Source organism: Nycticebus coucang, chromosome 3 (assembly GCF_027406575.1).
Source record: "Nycticebus coucang isolate mNycCou1 chromosome 3, mNycCou1.pri, whole genome shotgun sequence".
Lineage (NCBI taxonomy): Eukaryota > Metazoa > Chordata > Mammalia > Primates > Lorisidae > Nycticebus > Nycticebus coucang.
The window spans coordinates 15,585,540-15,609,091 of NC_069782.1; the positions used below are offsets into that span (position 1 = coordinate 15,585,540).

General features: G+C 46.1%; 1 protein-coding gene and 1 non-coding gene across 3 annotated transcripts in view; both read right to left on the reverse strand.

The window, feature by feature from the left end:
• Positions 1–23,552, reverse strand: part of ABTB3 (ankyrin repeat and BTB domain containing 3) — a 296,751-nt gene that overhangs the window by 228,639 nt on the left and 44,560 nt on the right. The gene's annotated exons all lie outside the window — the stretch shown is intronic.
• LOC128582855 (small nucleolar RNA SNORD74) lies at positions 13,431–13,500 on the reverse strand. The gene has a single exon (XR_008379280.1). It is a non-coding gene; the product is annotated as a small nucleolar RNA SNORD74 (small nucleolar RNA).

Consider the following 23,552-nt stretch of genomic DNA (forward strand, 5'->3'; position numbering starts at 1 on the left):
CCCAGCAGAGCTCTGCCTACACCAGAATTCTGAGCGATAAGATGGGTGTTGTTTTAAATCATGATGTTTGGGTGGTTTGTTCTGCAGCAATTGGTAACCAAAGAGTCACTCTGGTTAGGAGTGTTAGAGCAGACCTAACCCAGGAGTTTGAGTTGCCATGCCAGTGTCAGGATCTGCAATCTAAACAGCTTCTTGTTAGGGGGCAGAATACCACAATGGAGAAGTAGATTAGATTGCCTGGAGCTGTCATTTATAAGCTGTATGATCCTTGGGGTGTATTCCTGCTAATACCTCAGTTTCCTTATCTGTAAAATGGAATGATAAGGTTATCCTGAGCTTAAATGAGATAAAGGATGCAAAATGCCTAGTAATAACCACTAAAACTTTTTAGCTATTATGGGAGAGAGATTAGAGGAAGCAAGTGATTACTTACACCCTGACTAATGCAGCTTCTTCAAAGAGCTTTTAATTTTTTTTTAAGTTATCAAATATGGCTGCAAATTTGTTGAGGTGATTCCCATAATGTCTGGCTTCATTTTCTAACCCCAACTATTGAAAATAAGCTTGAGGCCTTTAAAGTACAGAGGTGCAGTCCCAAGGACCGCAGGTTAACACCCACCTACAGCTCATATACATTTCTTTGAAAAAGGAAATTTATAAAGTTGAACTCAGATTTTTAATGTTGATTTACTCCAAAATGGAAAAATAAAGACCCAATGCTTTTCCTCCACGGAATATAGAAGACAAAATCTGAGCAAATGCATTTGATCTTTGTTAAATGAACGTATCCACAGAAGAATTAAAGAGGAAAGCTTGGTCCCTAATAACCATCACCATTATCACCAACACAAGCATGTTCATCATTTGTTTATGAGCACCTACTGTGTGCTGGACACCACGTAAACACTTGACCTCTATTAGCAGAGCCCTGGGGCAACTCAGAATATGAAGGTCCGTGAGATAAGGAACCCCCAAAAGGGGAGACTCGCTGGTGCTACACAGATGCCACTCACCAGCCCCCTGCATGGGCCTTCAAGGGATCAGGGACAGCTGAGCCGTGCCTCCAGCAGGAGAGGAGGAGAAGAAGGGAGGAGGGAGAGAGATGGGTAGGAAAGAAGGGGAAAGAGAAGGAAAAGGAAGGTGATGAGGAGGAACAAGAAGTGAGGGAGGCAGAAATGGGGAGGAAAAGGGAGGAGGAGGAAGAAGAGCGAGGAGGAAGGGGGATCCTCCAACTGTTTGGTGGAATAAGGACCAAATCCTTGAAAAAAGGCAACAAAACTCCCATACGAGATATATATTTCTATCAGTGCTAAATTTAAATTAATTATACAAGTCAAAAGCTTCCAAGTCCCAGATGGGAGGGGGGGTGTTGTGGGCTGTTTGGAGGAAAGAGTCACTACTGTGGCCTGGTAGTCCAGGGAGGCTGCAAAGGAAATGCACTTAACCTTCTTGCATTAGGGGTGGGGGTGTGCTTCGAGACGTTTTGAACAAATGAATGAAGGTGCCAAAACATGCGACACCTGTCCTGGCCCCCTTCTTGGCAGCACCTGTCACCATATCATCCTGGCATCTGATGATCTGCCTAACATCTGTCTTCCCCACTGCCGAGTCACCTACACCGACAAGGACAGTGCCTGGATTATTAGCAATGAGTCCTCAGCACCGAGCCCAGCACCTGACACAGAGCAGTTCCTCCACAAATAAATACTCATTGACTTAGGGACAGACTGATTAAGGACAGAGACTGCATTGCCAGAAGGGCAGGAGCGTCCCACCAGCAGGAGCAGGCCCAGGGAGTGTGAGTGTTAAAGTGGGTTTAGAATGCAGCTGCCTGTCTCATCCCTACCACGCGCTTGTGATATGGATGAGACAGATAGACACACACACACACTCCATTTCCTTCGATTTCTCAGCCTCCAGCAGGAAGCCCAGGCCTCTGTGACATACCAAGGATATCGCCATGACATGACACAATTAGAAAGCTGCGTGTGGCAGCTGCAGTAAAATGATGTAGCAGGGAAAAGCTGAGTGAGACCCATCTGCCAGGGGCTCAGGAACGCCTACCCAGGTGCTGGTGCTCTTTTAGGCCCTAAAAGAGTCACCCAAAGATGACTGATTCTGAGATGCTTCCCCCAGGCCCATGCTATTATCCCATTGGTAATAATACACCTCCCTTCTGTTCCCTGCTTTACTTTCATAAAGGTGGTAATGTCATTGAATAACCACTCGGCAGTAGAATTTTACTGAGCATCTACTATATGCAGGGATTACAGGTACAGACAGGACAGCAGGGTGTCTTCCCTGACTGGGGCACCTAAGGATGGTGACTGGTTAAGAATCCCACAGACAACATCACTGACACCTGACCAGTGACCGGAAAAGGGACAGAATAGAGCCCAGTATAGTCCTATCAGTGTGGATAATGGGGAACTAACCTAGTTAGGCATGATTGGCTGAGACCTGCAGGACGAATGGAAAGGGCTGGTGAAAGGGAAAGGGCTGAGGAAGAGCATTCCCACAGCAGGAAGAGCATGTGCAAAGGCCCTGAGGCAGGAGAGAAAAATACTGTGAACTGGGGAGGAGGTAAGTGCAGCAAAACCTTGTTTTTTACAGATGAGGAGCTAAAACTATAGATCAAAGTCACACAACAGGACCAGGACCAGAACTCAGCCTTCTCATTCAAACTCCGCACAGAGCCCTCACAGCCCCAGGGTGTCCCTTCCCAGGCCAGGCTGGGATGTCAGTGAGGCCAGCAGGGCAGGGGGGCTCCTCCAGGCCAGCACAGAGCAGCTAATGCTGGAGAACGCCCATTCTCACAGGATTGCCCAACCTGAGCCACAGCTTGCACGTAGCCATCGGGGCCCCATTAGCTGTCATGCTGGCAGAGCTGCTCCAATTGGCACCTCAGGGGAGCTTGGGCCAAGAATTAGGCAGGAGCTGTCCAAGGAACATCCCAGCCCAGCTAGCAGGGCACAGCTGAGTCAGCAGGCACCACACCTCGCAGAGGCTTCTCAGAACCCTGCCCCAGCTGGCAGGAAGAAAGGAGGCTGCCCAACCCTGACAATGACAATGAAGCCAGCCTGTCATTCAGTTATGTTCAAATAATTAACATTTGTCATATGCCAGGAGACTGCTCTAGACACTGCTCAGAGCAGGAGATGAGAAGATGTGTAAGTCACGGGCTCCTGCTTGTCACCAGGAGGCTCTCAATCCCACCCCGGCACTTTGCTTTATTTCCACACCGTACTCATTGCTTCCTGCGATGACTCCACGTGGTGACCTGCCTACTGTCTGTCTAGCCCACAGAAGGCAGAGTCCACAAGCACAGAGCTGACCTTGTCTGCCTTCTCCCGCTGTCTCCCCAGCTCCCAGTACTTTGACATATGATCGTGGAAGGAGTGAACAGGAAGAGGAAGAATGAAGGGCTGCCTCCAGGAAAGGAAGAAGATAGGCCAGGCTTATTCCCCTCACCCGTGAGTGGACAGCAGAGCCTCCATCCAGTCTGAGGGGAAGTCCCACCACGGGAACGGGGGAGAAGTGAAGCCCACCAGCAGTATGCAGAAGAAAAACGACATGACACGGTGTATGGAGCTGAGAAAGAAAGTCCAGGCTTTGCCCTTGTTTCTGGTTATGACTTCTGATTCCCACAGTGACTCCACCGTGATTAAAAAAAAAAAATGTCAGAGTCAGCACTGCCTCTCTGAGCCCCACCTGCAGGTTCAAGGAGTCTCTTCCCAGGAACTGCTCAGCCTGAGGGAGGACTCGCCAAAGTGACACTCCCTCCCAGGGCAGCTGTATCCAATGGTTAGACAAAGGCTTGGCCCCCTTGTCTGAACTGAGGACAACCCTGAAAGGCTCTTCCCAATTCCCAGCTCCCTGTGGGGTTGGCTGAGGCCTAAGTTGTGAGTACACCAGGGTTTAACTTCTCTGGCAAGTAAGGCATCCCTGAGCTGACCCTGATAACCTCCTGCAGGCATCTCTTAGGGTCCTTCTTCCAGGAAACCCAACCTGAGACACCCCCCAAGCTGCACTTTGGAAACCAAGGAAACACAAGCAGGAGCTCCACCCTGGGCCGGTCTGAGTCAACTGGTTTTTACACCACTGAGACTTGAGGAGGCTTCTTGTTGCTCATCAGAAATGCTCCCCTGCTGATGAAGGATGCTGCTAGCTCTTCCAGGCTGCCCGAGTTGCAATCCGGCTTCACTCCTCCTAGCTACATGACCCTGCACAAATCTCCTGTTTCCTCATTTGTTTTGTTTTGAGACAGGATCTCACTGTGTCACCCAGGTTGGACTCCAACTCCTGGGCTCAAAGGATACCTACACTCAGCCTCCTGAGTAGCTAGGACTAACAGGTGCACCCAGCTTGTTTCCTCATGTGTAAAATGAGTTCCTGCCTCCCTGGCCATTGAGAATCACACACATAGATATAAGGAAGGTCTTCAAAACATGACTAGGCGCTCGGCAAACTCTTTAGATATGTTAGTTCCCAGCCACTGCCATTTTTGAAAGGCATACATTTGTCTTCTCACCCCATGGGGACCACAGGATGCCCAGCACACCTGGGCCTGGTGCTAATGACTGGTGGATGGACAGATGGAGGCACACGCATCTGGGTGCTTGGAGCCCTGCATGGTCAGGTGCACTCTTGCTGTTCACCTTCCACCATCTCTGGAAGCTTTCAGAATGAAAGACCCTGAGTGGGTGGAAGACACGGTTATTATCTGAACTGTCTGAAATTTGCTTCTCACTAATTCAGATCACCTAGAGACATGCCATTTCCATAAATCAGCCAACCACAATAGGCCTACCCAGGCAGAGTATAAAGATGACAATAATAATCGTGTGTGTTTATGCAGCGCCTTTGTTCTGCAAAGCTGCAAACAGTTGACAATCATTATCTCATTAATCCTGGGCCTTCTCTGAAAGGTAGGCAGAGAACAGGCGCCTCTCCCCTTGAACTGGCAGAAAGACAACAGGGCTAATCACAGCAGACGCTTACTGACCACCCACCATGTGCTGGGCCCTATGTCAAGGGTTGCATAAATGTTAACTCATGTAGAACTCGGGGAGGCAGTTGCTATCATTATCCTCATTTCACAGAGGAGAAAACCAGAATCTAAAAAAGTTAAAGAAGTTGCCCAAGTTCACGTGGCCAGCAAGGAGTGGAAGCGGGACTCTACAGCAGGGAGTGAGTCTCTGAAGTCACAGCTGTGGACGGATGACACTAACATGGTAGTCTCAGGCCAGCCACATGTTCTGGGAAAGACCTACACCCCACGACTTTGGGGGCACATCTGTTCCCCAATGTGGCTCTTGCTTGCTGGCTGACCTTGCCCCAAAACCAAGAACCACAGCAAGCTATTGCAATCCTTTGGAACTTGATCATCAGAGCAAGCCTTGACATGGGGTTGGGGACAACACAGGGCACTGGAAGCAATGGAGGGTGCCACCAAGAAGGTGAAGGGACACAGTACAGGGACACCTTTCATGCCTCAGCTCCCACATCTGTAAAATGGGGGCAATAATAGGACCAGGCTTAGCAGGGAACTAGGAATCCCTCTATTTCAAGGACCTTCTCACCCTACAATGAGTCCATGCAGCAGCTATGAGGATCTGTTAAAAAGGACTCAAATCCCACCACATGCTAGCATAAAACCCTCCGGTGGCTTTCCACCTGACCCCTTCACTCGACAGACAAGCCCCATGTGACTGGGTCCTGGCCTCTTTTCCTCTCCCCGACCATGTACCAATCACGGTGATTCTTCTGGGCCCTTGAACATCCCCAATCCCATTCCAAGTTAAGTCACCTGCTCCGGGGGGCCTTTCCAGAATGTCCAACCTCAGGAAGCCCAAGTCACCTCTGTACATCCCTGCTATAATTCTCTTCTTGGTCTCATCACTGGCTGATTTGTTCTTGTTAATAAATTTATTCACTTTTTTTTCTCTTCTAATTAGAACGTGGGCTCCATGCCAGGCTGGTTTATGTAGGATTTGGTCATGACTCCATCTCCAGCCTGGAGAATAGTAGGGGCCTCAATAAGTATTTTGAATGAATTACAATAAATACCACTCCCAGAGCAGTTATTACACGCCAGGAACCACCCCTGAATTGTTTGTTAAATCCTCCCTGTGTCCTGCTGTGGTCCTATTATCATCCCCACAGATGAGGAAGCTGAGGCAGGAAAGGTTAAATAACTTAAAAGAGTCACACACCGCAGCAAATGACAGACCAGGAAGCAGATCGGTCTGGCCTCTTGGTCCACGCTCCACATAGCACGCTGCAGTCAGAGTGGTTCTCCCTGCCTGTAGGACACGGCCCCAGCTCCCTGAAACTCTGCACAAGGCTTTCATTAGCACATCTAATCTTCTTTCCAACCTCATCTGTTGCCGTTCCCCAACGATGTGCACAACGATGTCCCAGCCCTATGGGAGACCCTGCCTTCTGCCCTCTTTCATCCCTGCCATTTGCCCCTGCTGCTCCCACTTGGAGCACTCCTCCTCCTCGGCCAACTCCTCTCTCACCCTGTGCTGGCATCTGGGGCCAGGGGCCAGCTCAGGTGGCGCCTCGTTAGGCAGCCTCTGCAGACTCTTCAGGCCTTGGTCCGATCCCGATCAGCATCCCCAGATCATCCTGCACTGCCCTATCCCTGTCTGGGGCCCACTCTGGTGGCACGTGCCTTTACCTCTCTGCAGAGGCTCCACACCCATTCATTTGTTTCAGCAAACTCTGTGGCACACCTGCTGGGAGCCAGCCTGCACTTCTAACTAAGTCCTGGGGACAAACCAAGGACTCTACCCATGCAGAGCTGCCCTTATAGCGAGGGAGACATACAACAAACAAAAACGCAACCCAACGTCAGGAAGATGAAGATGACAAAGGCAGAGTAGAAGAAAACAGAGTAATGGGATGGGGCTATGGCAGAATGGCCAGGAAAGGCTGTGCATTCACTGACCAGCGGTCCCCAGACTTCTTTGCTCATACACCCCTATAATTCTCATGCATAGATCCCCAGTATAAATTATATCTAATCTATAATTAAATACATAGTGTCCTATTATGTACATATATACATACCAAATATAATGTAATGTATACAGTATATATCTGCGCACACAGTATACTTCTGTATGACCATGTTACATAGTTTATCATGAAATATACACAAAACATATAAATACTGAAAGGATGAGAAAATAATTAATAGGAAGAGATGTTCTGTGCTATCCTGCACACCTGTGCATGCACCCTGTTCTAGAGACCATTATGCCAGAATATCAGCTCGGCTCAGTGTTAAAAAGGAAAACTCAAACAAAGAAACAAGGCCGCTCCCTGATTCTACCTAATTACACACAGCAGACACCTAAAAATAATTTATCTGATGACTCAGCATGGGGTTCAGTAGATGCTAGGTAAGCCAGGTTCAGACAGGTCATTTCCTCGTTCTGGGCCTCAGTTTCCCCATCTGTAAACACAGGGTCTGGTCTAAGCCCCCAGGGCCTCTCTGAGTCTACACAGGCATGAAAACCTAGGTTCAAGTTAGATCATCCTGAACCCCACCACTGTTCCCTGACCAAGAAGAGGACAACTCAGTCATGTTAGGACGTGCAGCCAAGTTCTGGTGTGAGCAGGGCTTTCATGTGCCAGCCTTTTATAGATTTTTACGAGTTTACCCAGAAGGAAAAGAATGCACACAAAGAAACAAAGGCACTCCATCCCTAATCCCAGCAAATTATGCAGAGATTCAGGAGAGTAATGAAAACCATAAAGCATACTCTGAAATAAGAGCTCCCAATCTTCCATAATCTTTGGTGATAAAATACAAAACAGCAAGCCGGTGACACCCATTCATAAACACCAAGTCTGTTTACTAGTGCTCAGTTCAGAACACATCTGCCAAGCGCTGAGAACCTGTTCTGTTGTGCTGCACCCCGGGAGTGAAGGCCAGGTCCTTTAAGGGTCACAGATGAATCGCAGCGTTGCGAAATGCCAGGGCTTCAAGGGTCCTGAGAATTCTGTTCCCGCTGTAAGGTAGATGAAGGCTGTAGGTCTGCTTCCCTTCTGGATCGCAGCCAGACACAAGGTACAAAAGTGAATGTGGGTAAGCTCAGGGTTCCCACGCTCAGAGAACTCAACTGCTCCAGAGCTATGGAGCAGGGAGGGAGTGAGACTCAGGGGCAAGGCTTCCCCTCAGCCTGTTCCACAGACCCTTGTTCTTCTAGAAGGCTGAGTCGGTCCCTGTCATCTCTCTGTCACCAACCACCTCAGCACCAGGCTTTGCTGGGAGTGGGTGATGACTAATTCTGAGGAAGGGAAAAAGGGCGTGAGAGAGGAAGGGAGGGTGGGGGAAATTCAATTTATGCTAACACTGAGAACAGTGCTGACAACCAGCGTTTGTGGTTACAGAGCAACCAGTTCTTTAAGTGCAACATCTCACCTACTCCTCCAGCAGTCCCACTGGCAGGATCTGTGTGACGGGTGGGGGCTGTTAGTATCCCGATTGTACAGAAGGGAGAATAGAAGCACAGAGAGGTCCAGTAACTTGCCCAGGTCACTCAGCAGGTAGAGGGTAAGTCCAGGACATCAGCTTTGGTGGCTTCAGTGCTCAGCTCCCACCCCACATCACCTGCCCCTGGGACCAGCCGTCACACTTCCTACATCCTTCTGACGCCGTCTGCTGCTCTGTGCTCAAAGGATGGGAACAACTCTCATATCCCAGTGACTCCCATTTTCCACCTCCTGAGGAACCTCTATGTCTGTCCACAGGGCAGGGCATGCAGCCAAAGACCCATCAGGGGACATTTTCACATGTGACAGAAGATCCATTCTCACCTGCAAAGGCAGATGGAATCAGAACAGTTAGTCGTAGGTTTGGGCATGAAGGCTCAGGACAGGGATGTGAAAACAAGACACCAGGAAGACAGAGAAGCTCAAGGGTGACAGGGCCTGTTAGGGGACATGCTGAAGTGTCAAGGTGGGAGCCAAAAGGATGGGCCTGTGGGCTTCTCCAGGTGGAGGCCACCGAGGGGATCCCCTTGTTGAGACCTTAGACAAGTTATGTATCCTCCCAGAGCCCCATCTATAAAATAGGACAGTCACAGCACCTACCTTACAGAGCTGTGATAAAGATTAATTATAATCCTTAAAGCAGGTATGTACATTGCTTTACACACAGGGCCTGGCATATGGTAAGTGCTCAATAAGTAATGGCAATTGGTGGTGGCAGTGGTGCCATCACACTAAGTGATGCATAAAGGAAAGGAAGCCAAAGAGATGAGTAGGTTAAGATCTACAGATGGAGCGATCACATCACCTCCGGATCTTTAAGCGACACAAGTTTAACAGACCATATCTGAATACAGCCAAGCCAAAGAAAGTGGTTAAGGGACATGCCCACAGCTGAGTCATAGGCATTTTCTGGACACAGACCATGGCTCAATTACCTCATATTCCAGGCCCTGGAACAGGCTTTGCACAGGAAGTGCTCCACTAATATTTCAGAAATTTACAAGTGACTGGGTCCCCTGAAGTCTGTAAGGCAGCGGTTCTCAACCGGTGGGTCGCGACCCCTTGGTAACAATGAAAATACACTGCGGCATTAGGAATGCTGAGAACCACTTCCGTAAGGAGATGGCAGCCCTACTTTCCCCCTTTATTTGATTCATTTTTACTTCCCATCCTGCTTATTCATTTATCTTCTTCTCACATTTTTTGAACATCAAGTGTGTGTGGTGATCTTTCTAGAAACTAGGAGGGTACTTGAACGAAGTCCAGGATGGGGCCGTCACTGAAGGAACTGGACTTAAATGTTGAATGACCAAAATGTGGGCACATACGCTTGGCCACGTCCCACCGCCATCCCCCAAACAATGCCTTTCCCTGGCCTGTGTGGGCCGTGCAAAGAGGTAATAGTCCTGTTTCTGCTTTTTTCAGTCCCAAACCATCCAGAAGAAGACCATGATGTGGGTTTACACTAGCTCAGCAAAGAGTTCATCATCTACCCAGGACCACCAAGACTCAGAGCCACAAAGAGGAACGGCACTGGGTCTGAACCTCACGGTCACCTCCAGTACATGGGGGCCTCCCAAGACACAAGACACTTCCACAGAGATCTGGAAATGGGGGATGGCAATGAGGCAGGCTGGGATTCCTGAGAAGTAAGTGAGGAGATAGAGACTGGTAGGAGGGGTGTATACGTGGGTTATTACGAAAGTTTTGAGATACACAAAAATCAAGAAATGTAAAATCTGCCTGGATAGAAACAAATGAAGCCCTCCCAGCAACAAAAGCCAACCAAGTTGAAACGTACACAGGTGAAATCAGAAAGAATGCTGTCAGAACCTATATTACTCAACCTGTTCCAAAATGTAGAAAAAGAAGGAAGACTACTCAACACATTCTTTGAAGCAAACATCACCCTGATCCCCAAACCAGGAAAAGACCCAACAAGAAAAGAAAATTATAGATCAATATCACTAATGAATATAGATGCCAAAATTTTCAACAAGAGCCTAACAAACAGAATCCAGCAACACATCAAACAAATTATACATCATGACCAAGTCGGTTTTATCCCAGGGTCTCAAGGCTGGTTCAATATACGTAATTCTGTAAGTATAATTCAGCACATAAACAAATTAAAAACAAAGACCATATGATGCTCTCAATTGATGCAGAAAAAGCTTTTGATAATATCCAGCATCCCTTCATGATCAGAACACTTTAGAAAATTGGTATAGAAGGGACATTTCTTAAACTGATAGAGGCCATCTACAGCAAACCCACAGCCAATATCATATTGAATGGAGTTAAATTGAAATCATTTCCACTTAGATCAGGAACCGGACAAGGCTGCCCATTGTCTCCACTGCTCTTTAACATTGTAATGGAAGTTTTAGCCATCGTAATTAGGGAAGAAAAGTCGATCAAGGGTATCCATATAGGGTCAGAAGAGATCAAACTTTCGCTCTTCTGAGATGATATGATTGTGTACCTGGAAAACACTAGGGATTCTACTACAAAACTCTTAGAAGTGATCAATACAGCAGCATCTCAGGTTACAAAATCAACATTCATAAATCGGTAGCCTTTATATATACCAACAATAGTCAAGCTGAAAAAACAGTTAAGGACTCTATTCCATTCACAGTAGTGCCAAAGAAGATGAAATATTTGGGAGTTTATCTAACAAAGGAAGTGAAAGATCTCTATAAAGAGAACTATGAAACTCTAAGAAAAAAAATAGCTGATAATGTTAACAAATGGAAAAACATACCATGCTCATGGCTGGGAAGAATCAACATTGTTAAAATGTCCCTACTACCCAAAGCAATATACAATTTTAATGTAATCTCTATTAAAGCTCCACTGTCATACTTTAAAGATCTTGAAAAAAATAATACTTCGTTTTATATGAAATCAGAAAAAAACCTCGAATAGCCAAGATATTACTCAGAAATAAAAACAAAGCAGGAGGAATCACGCTACCGGACTTCAGACTATACTATAAATCGATTGTGATCAAAACAGCATGGTACTGGCACAAAAACAGAGAAGTAGATGTCTGGAACAGAATAAAGAACCAAGAGATGAATCCAGCTACTTACCGTTATTTGATCTTTGACAAGCCAATTAAAAACATTCAGTGGAGAAAAGATTCCCTATTTAACAAATGGTGCTGGGTGAACTGGCTGGCGATCTGTAAAAGACTGAAACTGGACCCACACCTTTCACCATTAACTAAGATAGACTCTCACTGGATTAAAGATTTAAACTTAAGACATGAAACTATAAAAATACTAGAAGAGAGTGCAGGGAAAACCCTTGAAGAAATCGGTCTGGGCGAGTATTTTATGAGAAGGACTCCCCCGGCAATTGAAGCAGCTTCAAAAATATACTACTGGGACCCGATCAAACTAAAAAGCTTCTGCACAGCCAAGAACACAGTAAGTAAAGCAAGCAAACAGCCCTCAGAATGGGAGAAAATATCTGCAGGTTATGTCTCCGACAAAGGTTTAATAACCAAAATCCACAGAGAACTCAAACATATAAGCAAAAAAAGAACACGTGATCCCATCGCAGAGTGGGCAAGGAACTTGAAGAGAAACTTCTCTGAAAAAGACAGGCGCACGGCCCATAGACATATGAAAAAATGCTCATCATCTTTAATCATCAGAGAAATACAAATCAGAACTACTTTGAGATATCATCTAATTCCAGTAAGATTAGCCCATATCACAAAATCCCAAGACCAGAGATGTTGGTGTGGATGTGGAGAAAAGGGAATACTTCTACACTGCTGGTGGGAATGCAAATAATACATTCCTTTTGGAAAGATGTTTGGAGAACACTTAGAGATTTAAAAATAGATCTGCCATTCAATCCTATAATTCCTCTACTAGGTATATACCCAGAAGACCAAAAATCACACTGTAACAAAGATATTTGTACCATAATGTTTATTGCAGCCCAATTCACAATTGCTAAATAATGGAAAAAGCCCAGGTGCCCATCAATCCATGAATGGATCAATAAATTGTGGTATATGTACACCATGGAATATTACGCAGCCTGAAAGAAAGATGGAGACTTTACCTCTTTCACGTTTACATGGATGGAGCTGGAACATATTCTTCTTAGCAAAGTATCTCAAGAATGGAAGAAAAAGTATCCAATGTACTCAGCCCTACTATGAAATTAATTTATGGCTTTCATAGGAAAGCTATAACCCAGTTATAACCTAAGAATATGGGGAAGGGGGAGAGGGAGGGGAGGGAGGGGGGAGGATGGGCAGAGGGAGGGTGATTGGTGGGATTACACCTGCGGTACAATTTATAAGGGTACATGTGAAACTTAGTGAATGCAGTATATGATTGTCTTAACACAATAACTAAGAAAATGTCAGGAAGGCTATGTTAACCAGTGTGATGAAAATGTGTTGAACTGTTTATAAAACCAGTGCATGGTGCCCATGATTGCATTAATGTACACAGCTATGATTTAATAATAAAAATAAAATAAAATAAAATTGACAAAAAAAGAATGCTGTCAACTGTTTCTTGGAAGTGAAATAGTGGATCATAACACAGTATATCTCAAAACTTTCATAGTGACCCACATCTATGGGATACACACACACACTCTTTCTCTCTCACAGAAGTGCTCTTGGGTTCAAGCCCTGTGTCAGGAGTGACTGTTCACAGTGGCCTGAGTTGGTGCTGTGGAGGCTGGGCTTCTGTACCCCCAATGTCAATCAAACTAAATGACTTAACCTTTTCCCAAAGCCAGCTCCATCCTCCGTGCCAAAGCAGTCACTCAGGGCTGGAGGGAGAACACAGTCAGAATCTCAGGTGGGTTTGGATACCAGAGCACGAGGAATAATCAAATAACTCACTGCAAGGAGAAGCTGGTCTTATTTTTGTTTTTTTTCCTCCGTCAGAGACATTGGCATTTGTCAGTACACTCAGATGTCCCTTCCAACACAGGCTTTCTCAAAGACTGTTCCTGCGTGTGGCAGCAGGGTGGTGCCAGGGGGGTAAAACATGGGAGGACTCAGGGCCCATAAGCAAAGAAGCCACTAGCTTGAGCCCATCCTCCTCTGCCAGGGCCAGAAAGCAAAGCTCTCTCGGGGTTCACTTCCTATACATAAAGCATCCCTCTAGGGCTGGGCAGACAAAAATCCCTGTCCCAGCGGGCTGGGTGGAGCTGCAGCTGGCGGGGGGACACAGCTCCTTTTGAAAAGGCCAAGAAGGATGAAGGCCCCAAAGGGCAAAGATTTGACAGGCCACCCCTGGGCTTGGTGTGGGAGGGTCCCAAACTGGGAGGAGAGAAAGGGAGAGAGGCGTGAGCCAGGCCTCAAACCCACCTTACAGGGCAGGGGAGAAACCCTTCTTCCCAGCAGGAAGCGGGAAATGTAGGTTAGACAACTAGGGCAGTTCTGAAGCCGGAACTGTGTCTGCTGCGAAGTCAGGCAGGGGCTGTAAGATGTAGGAAGCAGAAAAGAGAAAGGACTAAGCGGGCCTCAAAGCCTCCAATTTGGAAAAGGAGCAGAGAGGAGAAAAAAGAAGAGGTCTGATGAAGCAGGAGGAGGCCTTCCGGGAGGCAGGCTGAGGACAGAGGCCGCGGTGGCCACTCCTGAAGGGAGGACAGGGCCACAGAATCCAGAGCCCACCCCCCGTGGGGACCTCGGACCCTTGGGCTCACCCAGGCTCGGCTCAGGAGACACGCTAATAATGCTACTGAAAAATTTTCCCCCCGAAAAAGAAAGAAAGAAAGAAAAGTCTCCCCATTGCCCATCGTTCTGCACGCTCTGCAAGCTCCACTGCACAACTGACCCCACCTGACGTGGTATGCTGCGCTGTGCATTTGGTTCTTCTATGAACATCTAGTGAGCAGGGATGTGAGGCACGGGGCTCAGGGCTCGGAAGGATGCCGACTCACCCAGCCATCTCTCTCTCTCAGGAGAGAGAGTCCTACAGCCCAGACAACTGGGATCCAAAGACTGACTTCATCACTTCCTGGCTGTTGGACCTTGGGTAGATTCCTCCAATTCAGTCCCTTTATCTATAAAATGAGGTGCTTAGAGACAGGGGAGCAGGGTGCAGAGGCTGGTTGAGGCCTCTGCATAAGGTCATGGCTGCCAGTTATTAAGCATCTCCTGCTATGGATCTGGAACCGTCTCCGATGCTTTGTGGGTATTATCTCTAAACCTTGCAATCAACCCACAAGTGGGAATTGCTGTATCAGAGGCCAGATGCAGCAGTGAATAGGAGAGAACCCGCCAGGGCTTAGTGCACAGTAGGAGCGCGACCAGCGCAGAGTCAAGTCATTTTTTATGTGCTAAGTGTTGGTCTAGGCCAGTGGTTCTCAACCAGAGGTGACTGTGGGCCTCCCCAGCGGACATTTAGCAGTGTCTGGAGACATTCTTGATTGTCAGGGATTGCCAAGATTTGGGGGCAGGGGAGCTGTAAGCATCTAATGGGCAGAGGTCAGGGGTGCTCCTTGGCAACAGCGCATGGGACAGGCCTTCAAAAATGAAGAATTGCCTGTCGTGCTGAGCCTGGGAACCCTGCTCTGAGCACTGGGGAAACAGCAACTGCGGTGCCCCCGGTGCACACGTCCCAGGGCAAGAGGCAGATAACAAACAAATAAGAAGTCCAGTCCCTGGGAAGGAAGGGACAGACTGGCAGATCTTATTCTAGGATGAGCTCTCCCTGCACATCCTAGATGTTACCACTGTCCAGAGGTCCAGTGGTTCCAAGTGCAAAGAAAATGAGGAAAGAGAGTGACAGGGCTAACAGGACATAAGGAGACACTGGCAAGAGACTGGAGGGAGGTGAGGGGGTGGACCTGTGGCTGCCCAATGCGAGGGACAGGCCCTGGACAGGATGCACGTGGTACCTTCAGGGGTAGCAGGAGATCCAGGTGGCCAAGCCCAGGGAACACGAGGTGAATGGTCATAGGTGAGGTCAGGGTTCCTGTGACAATTCAGTCGTGTGACATTGTATGGCCCCCATGGTAGTATACTTCTTGAGTACGCACTTGCTATCCCCACACTTGCAGCAATGAAGCTGAGAAAGATGGCACATTGAATTGCATTTTGGCTCAGGGGAGGCGGTTTCCTGTATTATGACATTTACATGAGACAAATTGTCCCCACTTTGTTCTGGTTTGGGGCAGGAAATGGGCTTAAATGTGCTGTCAGCTTTTATTTGGTAATTGTTGGTTGGCTTTCATTCATTTCAGTAGAGAGAATATATAATGACACTTATTACTGGGGAGGGAGCTGCAAGGCCAGAAGCTGATCCTGAGTACCATTTCAACACTGTCATCTTAGTCTTAAGGAGAAGATAATATGAGGTTGGACAATTAAGTTAGCAAACTCATCCTAGAAAAGTGCTACATACATTGCTGAATATCACTACAGTCACCAGATGGCTAAGGGGAGTACTTCAAAGGTGCTATAGTAATTTTCAGCAATGAGGTATGTAACACTTTTTCTAGGATGAGTTCGCGAACTTATTGTCCAACCTCATAGTCATTCATTGATCCAACAAAGAGGTACTGAAGTTGGTAGTGCAGAGTTGGCATGATGCAAAGATGAAGGAAACACAGATTCTTCTCTCAAGCAACTTACAGAGTAGTAAAAACACATCTTCACATTTTTATGAAGTGAGGGTACTTTGCAATATTAAGGTACAAAGTACCAGTTGGAGAGAATTGACAAAGAGCTATAAAGACGAGTAAGTGACTATTTATAAGGCAGGAGAACAAACAGCTTACGCCTCACATACTAATTCTGGTCAGCAGTGTTTGCCTAGAACAGTGTTGAGAAGGATTCTGAAGTCCCATCTGACTCTGTGAAGTGCTGGGTGCTCAATAACCTGTGTCTGCTGTGAACAAAGAAGCCACGTGGCAGAAGTGCTAAGTATCTTTGCCATCTGAGCTGATGTGGAGACCAAAGAAATAGAAATGTAGCTGTAAGAGTGAATTAAGTCCTTCCTCTTAATGTTTAACACAGAAATGTAGCAAGTATATGGCCCTGTTAACGGGGAAATGGAGGAGGAATAAAAAACCCAATTTCATAATCTAGTGATTATGCCCTCAACTCTAGGAGTATTTAAAAAACAAGAGAAAAAAGCAGGGAATTCTCTGCTATTAAATGAGTAACTACAACAGACTCATCCAGGCATTACTGCATAAAACCAGGAGACAACTGGCCCTGACACAGGGCACACAGGGACCTCTGGACAGTGGTAACATCTAGGATGTGCAGGGAGAGCTCATCCTAGAATAAGATCTGCCAGTCTGTCTCTTCCTTCCCAGGGACTGGACTTCTTATTTGTTCTGGGCCTCTGGGCTGAAGGCACCTCCTCAACCCATCCCCACTCCTCCCCTCCCCCAGAGTGTCACAGGAACCCAGCAGGAGAACAGTAACATCTCATCCTAAAACGAGATTTGCCAGTCAGACCCTTCCTTCCCAGGGACTAGACAGATTAACGCGACATGTCCTTCCACTACCACCTCCTTCAAGAGACTATTCAGCAACAGATTTAGGGCTGATTTCCCAAATCTCCTTTCCCTGGGATCCTGCCCACAGCTCATCTTTCAGCTGTTTGAAGAATCCTGTCAGCATGGTAGACACAACCTAGAGATGGGATTTAGTCTCATTCTGACATGGCAAGGTTCCAGAATGATCTCCCTACTTGCTAATCAAGCTGGGAGTGAGCCAAAGGTAGTGCCTAGGAGCCAGGATCCAGAGAGAGAAGAAACTGCTTTATTAATATCACAAAGTGGAAGGGGGAAAGAGTGTTCTGGATTGGCTGTGCTGGCAGTAACCCAAAACTTAAGCAGGGAAGAGGAGACGGGGGAGAAGGGTCAACACCCCCCCCCAAAAGCACCCTCTGAGGGCCGGCAAATGGGGAGAAGGTAGTTGCCCATCTTGGCAGGTGACAGCCCTTCTTCAGCATGCTGAGGATAACTGCTGGGTCCTCCCGCCTAGACCGCCAGCCCCCAAGGCCTGGGAAAGAAGGTGAGAGAACAGAGCCACAACCAAAGGATCAAAAGCCCAAATCACAAAAGTTTAAAAAAAAAAAAAAATTCCTTTTTTGAAAGGCAGCCAAAGCAGCACCTTCACAGGGCCAGCTTTGTGCTGCCTTTAAACCGAACTATTTCCAGCAGCACAGGCCAGCCAGCCCAGAGCCTGGCTGCAAAGCCTTCGGTGCTTCCCTCAAGCCCTGAGCCCAGAGCCCTTGCTTTATTTTGATTTCATTTTTACTTTTTTCAGAGGAGAGGGCCAAGAGGGGTTAGGACAGCCAGGCAGGAATGCTACGTCTCCCTAAAGCCCACGTGCAGAATTGGCCAGGCAGGAGGAGTACGCTGGTGACAGACTCACCCAGCACTCCTGGATAAGCACCTACCGTGCTACAGACCTCTGTCACCAAGCTGACTGGGTAACTCAAGGATGTATTCCACAGAGGCCTCAGCAGTGTCGATGGAAGTGTGCCCAGCAGCAGGAAAGTCAACAGGAAGCTTCCATGAGTCCCCAGTGGCACCATGGGGACCTACAGCAATAACTGAGTAGAAACAATGGATGAGTAGGTAGGGACAAGAGGCAATGACATTTGGGGGGTCAGGGGTAACATGTCCCTCATTTACATCTACGGTAGTAAGACCTGAAGAAAACTCCTTACAGCAGGATTCAAAATCACTGTCTGGTGATGGCGACCAAAGTAAAATAACATTTGCTGAAAGCCATGCTTTTGCTTATATTCTAGCATTTAATTTTGCAAAAATCTTAGGAAGTACATATTATCATGCCTGTTTTGCAGATGGAAAACTGGAGGCTCAGAGAGGTTGAAGAAGATAGACAAGTTCACATGGCTGGTAAATTGCAGGGGCCAAGACTGAGCCCAGGTTCATTGGACCCCAACCTTCGAGTTTGTTTCACCATGCTTTACCACCTCCTGACTTTACAAGAAATGGTTCTACTACTCAGAGTACAGCAGACAAATTCTACCAAACACAGAAACGCACTCTGTTTTAATTTTTGGACAGTAAGGTCCAAAGATCTCATAACAAAAGAGAAAGCTGAGAAACAAACCTATGTTCAGAAGAACTTGATTTATGACAAAGGCCACATCTCATCACAATGGGGACAGGAATGTTTCTATAATCATGTCAAGAAATCGGATTCATTAAATAAATCTGCATCCCTCCCACACACCATATAGAAAAGTAGCCTCTAAGTAGGTGAAAAAACTAAATGTGAAAAGAACTGTAAAGCTAACAGAAGAAAGAGAGACACATTTGTGAACTTAAGGTATAGAAAGCCTCTTAAATAAAATCCCCAAAGCACAAATCAAATAGCAAAAAGAGAAAAGTTCATAGATTTTATTATATCAAAATTACAGGATTCTGTTCAACAAAAGACACTATGGGCTAAGTCAACAGAGAGGTGACAAAGCGGAAAATAAGATTTTCCATGTCTAAACCCAACAAAGGATTAACATCTAGCTACATAAGTAACTGCAACAAATCAACAGGAAAAGATAGAAAACACAATAGAAAAATAGTCTGTGAATTAGAATGGGTAGTTCCCAGAGGAAAGCAGAGTGGTGAGCAATGAAAAGATGAAAAGAGCTCAAATTCATTATTAACAAGAGAAATGAAAAACGAAAGCAACAATGAGATTCTACATTATACTCAACAGACTAGGGGGAAAAGTAGAATGCTGAGTAATACCAAGTGTTGGAGAAGATATGGGTAAATGGGAACCCTCACATGTTCATCTGGTACTGATTACTAAAACCAAGTACATATAAACTTTATGACCCCAAAAACCTCACTCCTGGTTACAAAGCCCAAAGAGGTTCTTGCACCTGTCCATAAGGGGACAAATAAAAAGCCCGTTCATGCCAGCATTATTGTTTGTGGTAATGGGGAATTGGAAACAACTAGCTGCCCATCATTGAGAGCTTGCTTACTATATGATAGTCATTACACTGTTTACCAAAATATTTCCAGGGTTTTCCTCCACTCAGAATCATGGTAGGATTGCATTTCCCAACCTTATGAAGTTGGGGATGACCACATGACTTGTTCTGGCCACTTCTGGACAGAGACTTTAAAAATCAGTATTCTATTTGCTGCTGCTCCGACAGAGGTTTTAACAGCCAGTGAGTGATTTGCTGCTTTCTCTTCTTCCTGCTGTGGTGAGTAGTGGAGGCTCCAACAGCCTGAGTCCCCAAAGCAAAGCTCCCATTGGCCTGAAGGACGAGCAGGGTGGCCAAAGATTGTGGTGTTGTGACTGCACCACAATTTAGCCTACTTTGGCTGATTCAGCTGTACAGCCATCAAAAGCAATGAACTAGACATACAGCCAACAACACAATGAGAACATGGGTGAAAATGATAAAATCAGAATGAACTCCTTCACACAAGATCATTTCTATAAATCAATTACACACACACAGAGCAACACTACATGTTTTACAAAAATATATTCAGGGAGTCCCCAGGGTACAAACCTCTGTAGGCTTATTCTTCAGTTGAATTTGTATGTGAAATGAGACAGGTACATTTATCTATTACCTGTAATAGCCTCTGTTCGTAAGTGCAAGTCGTACATAAGTGGAATGTTTGTAACTCAGGAGCTTCTTGTATCTTATTCAAGAGTATATATTAAACACCTTAGATGGGTACCTCTAGGGGAGTGGAGAAAACCTTGCACTGGTGATGAAACTTTAACAAAGCAGGTGGCCTGGCTGGAAAGACAAAAACTGGGCTGCACCAAGAGTGACAAACTCTGAACAGATGGCTTTGATCACCTGTGCCCCCACTATTTGGGGAGTAGTTGCAAATGTCCTCTAGCTGCATGCCAGGATCTCAGCTGAGGGCAAATGTCCAGCTGCAATGGCCCAGTGAGCAAGCACACAAGTCCTGCTCAGGCCCACACCTGCAGGAGTGAGGCAAGGCTCTCAGTCAAGTGCTCCTCACAGCCTGAGTTTGCAAAGCCTCTCTTCTCTGCCCCCAAGATGCTGTCAGCTCCCTTCTTAGCCAGAAAGAATCATCAGTGATTCAGACAAAAGGCATTATTTTCCTTCTCATACATTAAAAAATACACATTTTCTGTTAATTGGGTACCAATATATACTCAATGCGAATTATGTTTTCCACCCCAGTTTCATTTTAATAGTAAAACACATTTGCTAATATCCCAATTAGAGTCTGAAGAAGAGGCTATGCTTCACTCTTAAAGCTGCATTTTCACTAATTTGGCCTCTCTTTAAGGGTTGAGGAGAGATGGCAGCTCTCAGGCCTAAGTGCTGCCCTCCTCCTAGCCCGCTGCCCAGCAGGCGTGACTAATCAATCTCCGTGCACTTTTCTCCCAAGTCTGCATCTTTTTTGTAGCCTCAAGTGACATCCTGTGGAGTTGTTTCCTGGTGTTAGATTTTTTTCCCTTTTTCACTCTTTTTCCTTTTTTTTTTTTCTTTAAAGACAGTAGAAGAGGAGGAAAATATTCACTCTTCTATTCCTACAAGTCTTATTACACCCAAAGACCTTACATAAAATGCTTTCTCTAGAAAATAGTTGTTTTCAAAGTCCCTGATTTCCTCCCTTAATAATTAATTCAATAGTTGTCAGCAAACCGCATTCTGTGTGCTGGTGCCTGGGCGCTGGGCACTGAGAGATCTTGACAAGGGGTTCAAGCAGGAGTGACCAACCAGCTGGGAAGGAGAAAGAAAGTCTTCAAAGAGGAGGTGGCATGTTCTCAGAAGTCTTCTAGAACAGTGAGGGTGGCCGGGAAGTGTCAGGGTTCCAGGGGAACCCCAACCTAGGCTGGGGGATGACAAGGGAGACAATGCTGAAGAAAGAAAGAGACTTTACACCAACTTAATGCATAAAGTCTGGGGGCCACAGAGAAATCAGCCTGTCTAACTCCCACAGGGAAGGTGCTCATGGAAGCAATATTACTGTGGGAGGTGTGGTGTGTTCTCCTGATGTCTTATCCCAATTCTGGCTTTATTATCTCCCAGGGTACCTTTGGGTGCCTCAGCCAATAGTTGGTGGATCCCAGTGTTGGCTGCCAACATCCTTTGGAGGCCATCAAATTCCATGAATGCCCCCCAGTTGTGAATGGAGTCTAATCTTTCATTTGGGGGGGGGTGTCACAGTTGCTCAGGTGCTTATCCCCTGCAACAGGCGGGGTCACTGACTGTGGCACAGCTGTCTGCTACGATCTGTATGGTGCCACAATGGACCTGCCCAACATTGGAAAACCTCTCACTCTCCGGTGCCTAGAATTCCACCCCATCGTGGGAATGCCACTTAAGGGAGTGGAGGACACGGTGGGACAGGGTGAGGGTCACAGAAGCCAACATTTACTGAGCAGGTACGACATGCCCACATTGGTAGGTATTTACATCACCTCGTTCAACCCTCAAAAACTCCGGGAGGCAGGGAGGAGTTGAAGATATCCCAAATGGTATCCTATAGCTGGATCCAATCAAAATGTGATGTCATGATGAAACAGGTGGAGAGAAGAGAAAAAGCTCTATCTTTTGGTGTCTACTCTGTGTGTTAAGTATCCAAGTATGTGATCTCCCTCGGACTCCAAAAAAATCTGAAAGGTAAGTATTATTATTTCTATTTTACAGATGAGGAAGCTGAGGGTTCAGAAAATGTGTTCTTCATCATCATCATCATCATCATCATCATCACCATCACCATCACAACACAAATAACAGCTACTATCCATGGGCCCTTAACTTTGTATCAGGCTCTGCAAACATTTTATATCTATTATCTTATTTAGTTATCACAGCAACCCTGTGAGGTGGGCACTACTATGACCACTTTAACTGTGAAGTCACTGGGTTTTGTCTAAGAAAGGTTAGATAACCTATTCAAAGTCATGCACTCAATAGGTGTTGGCTCTAGGACTCAAATTCAAGTCTGCATGACTCTAAGACCATGTTCCCAAACACTGCTAATGCCAACCTCCCAAATGTGTGCCACCTACTGTGTGCCAGAGCAACCACTGTGACAGTGAGCAACACACACTACCTCCCAGGGGAGTCCACTTAGGCCTCTTTGAGTATGTGGGAGTTATTCCTTAGGTCCAATCTTAAAAAGAAAGAAAAACCAGCTCCAACAAAAATTAAAATAATATTTTGACAGTGCTGGCCTTCCATACAGCTCATGCTTACTTCATGCTTAGTATGTGACAGGCACCCTTTCTCATAAGCACAGTACATACAGTGGTAGACACACTGCTGCTCATCAATATTCTCTGTTTCCCTTTTCTTCACCTTAAATTCATGCATTGCAATTTGCTTTGGCCAATGAAGTGTGAACAGTGATTTGTGGTTTGCGATTTGTGTCACTATCTTTGGAAGTGTTTTGAGAATCAGTACATAATTCTCCATAATCTGTCTTCCCTGTTGCAGCAAGAATGGAAACACATTGATATGAATGGGCTGTAAAGTTCAGAAGCATGGAATATGTTGAGGCAACACATGGAGGGCAACTGCTCTGGAGTCCTTCCAGACCTTCACAGAAATTCATGTGAGTGAGAAATACACATTGGTTGCATGAAACCTGTGAGATTTGGGATTTGTCTGTTATTGCAGCATAACCTAGCTTATCCTAACTACTAATCATCAGCTCCACATAATGACTCTATGATGGGGGTGTTGTCATTATCCCCATGTTCTATGCAAACAAAACTAAAGCAAAGGGTTAGGTAATTTGCCAGAGATCACAGAGTTAGTAAAGGATAGAGCTAATTGGGAACCCCAAGACTAAGATTGCAAAATCCAAACTCTTTTCTTTTTTTTATTTTTTCCTTCTTTAGTCTTTTTATTTTTTTTTTCTTTTCTTTTTTTTTTTTTTTTTTTTTACTGTTGGGGATTCATTGAGGGTACAATAAGCCAGGTTACACTGATTGCAATTGTTAGGTAAAGTCCTTTTTGCAATCATGTCTTGCCCCCATAAAGTGTGACACACACCAAGGCCCCACCCCCCTCCCTCCGTCCCTCTTTCTGCTTCCC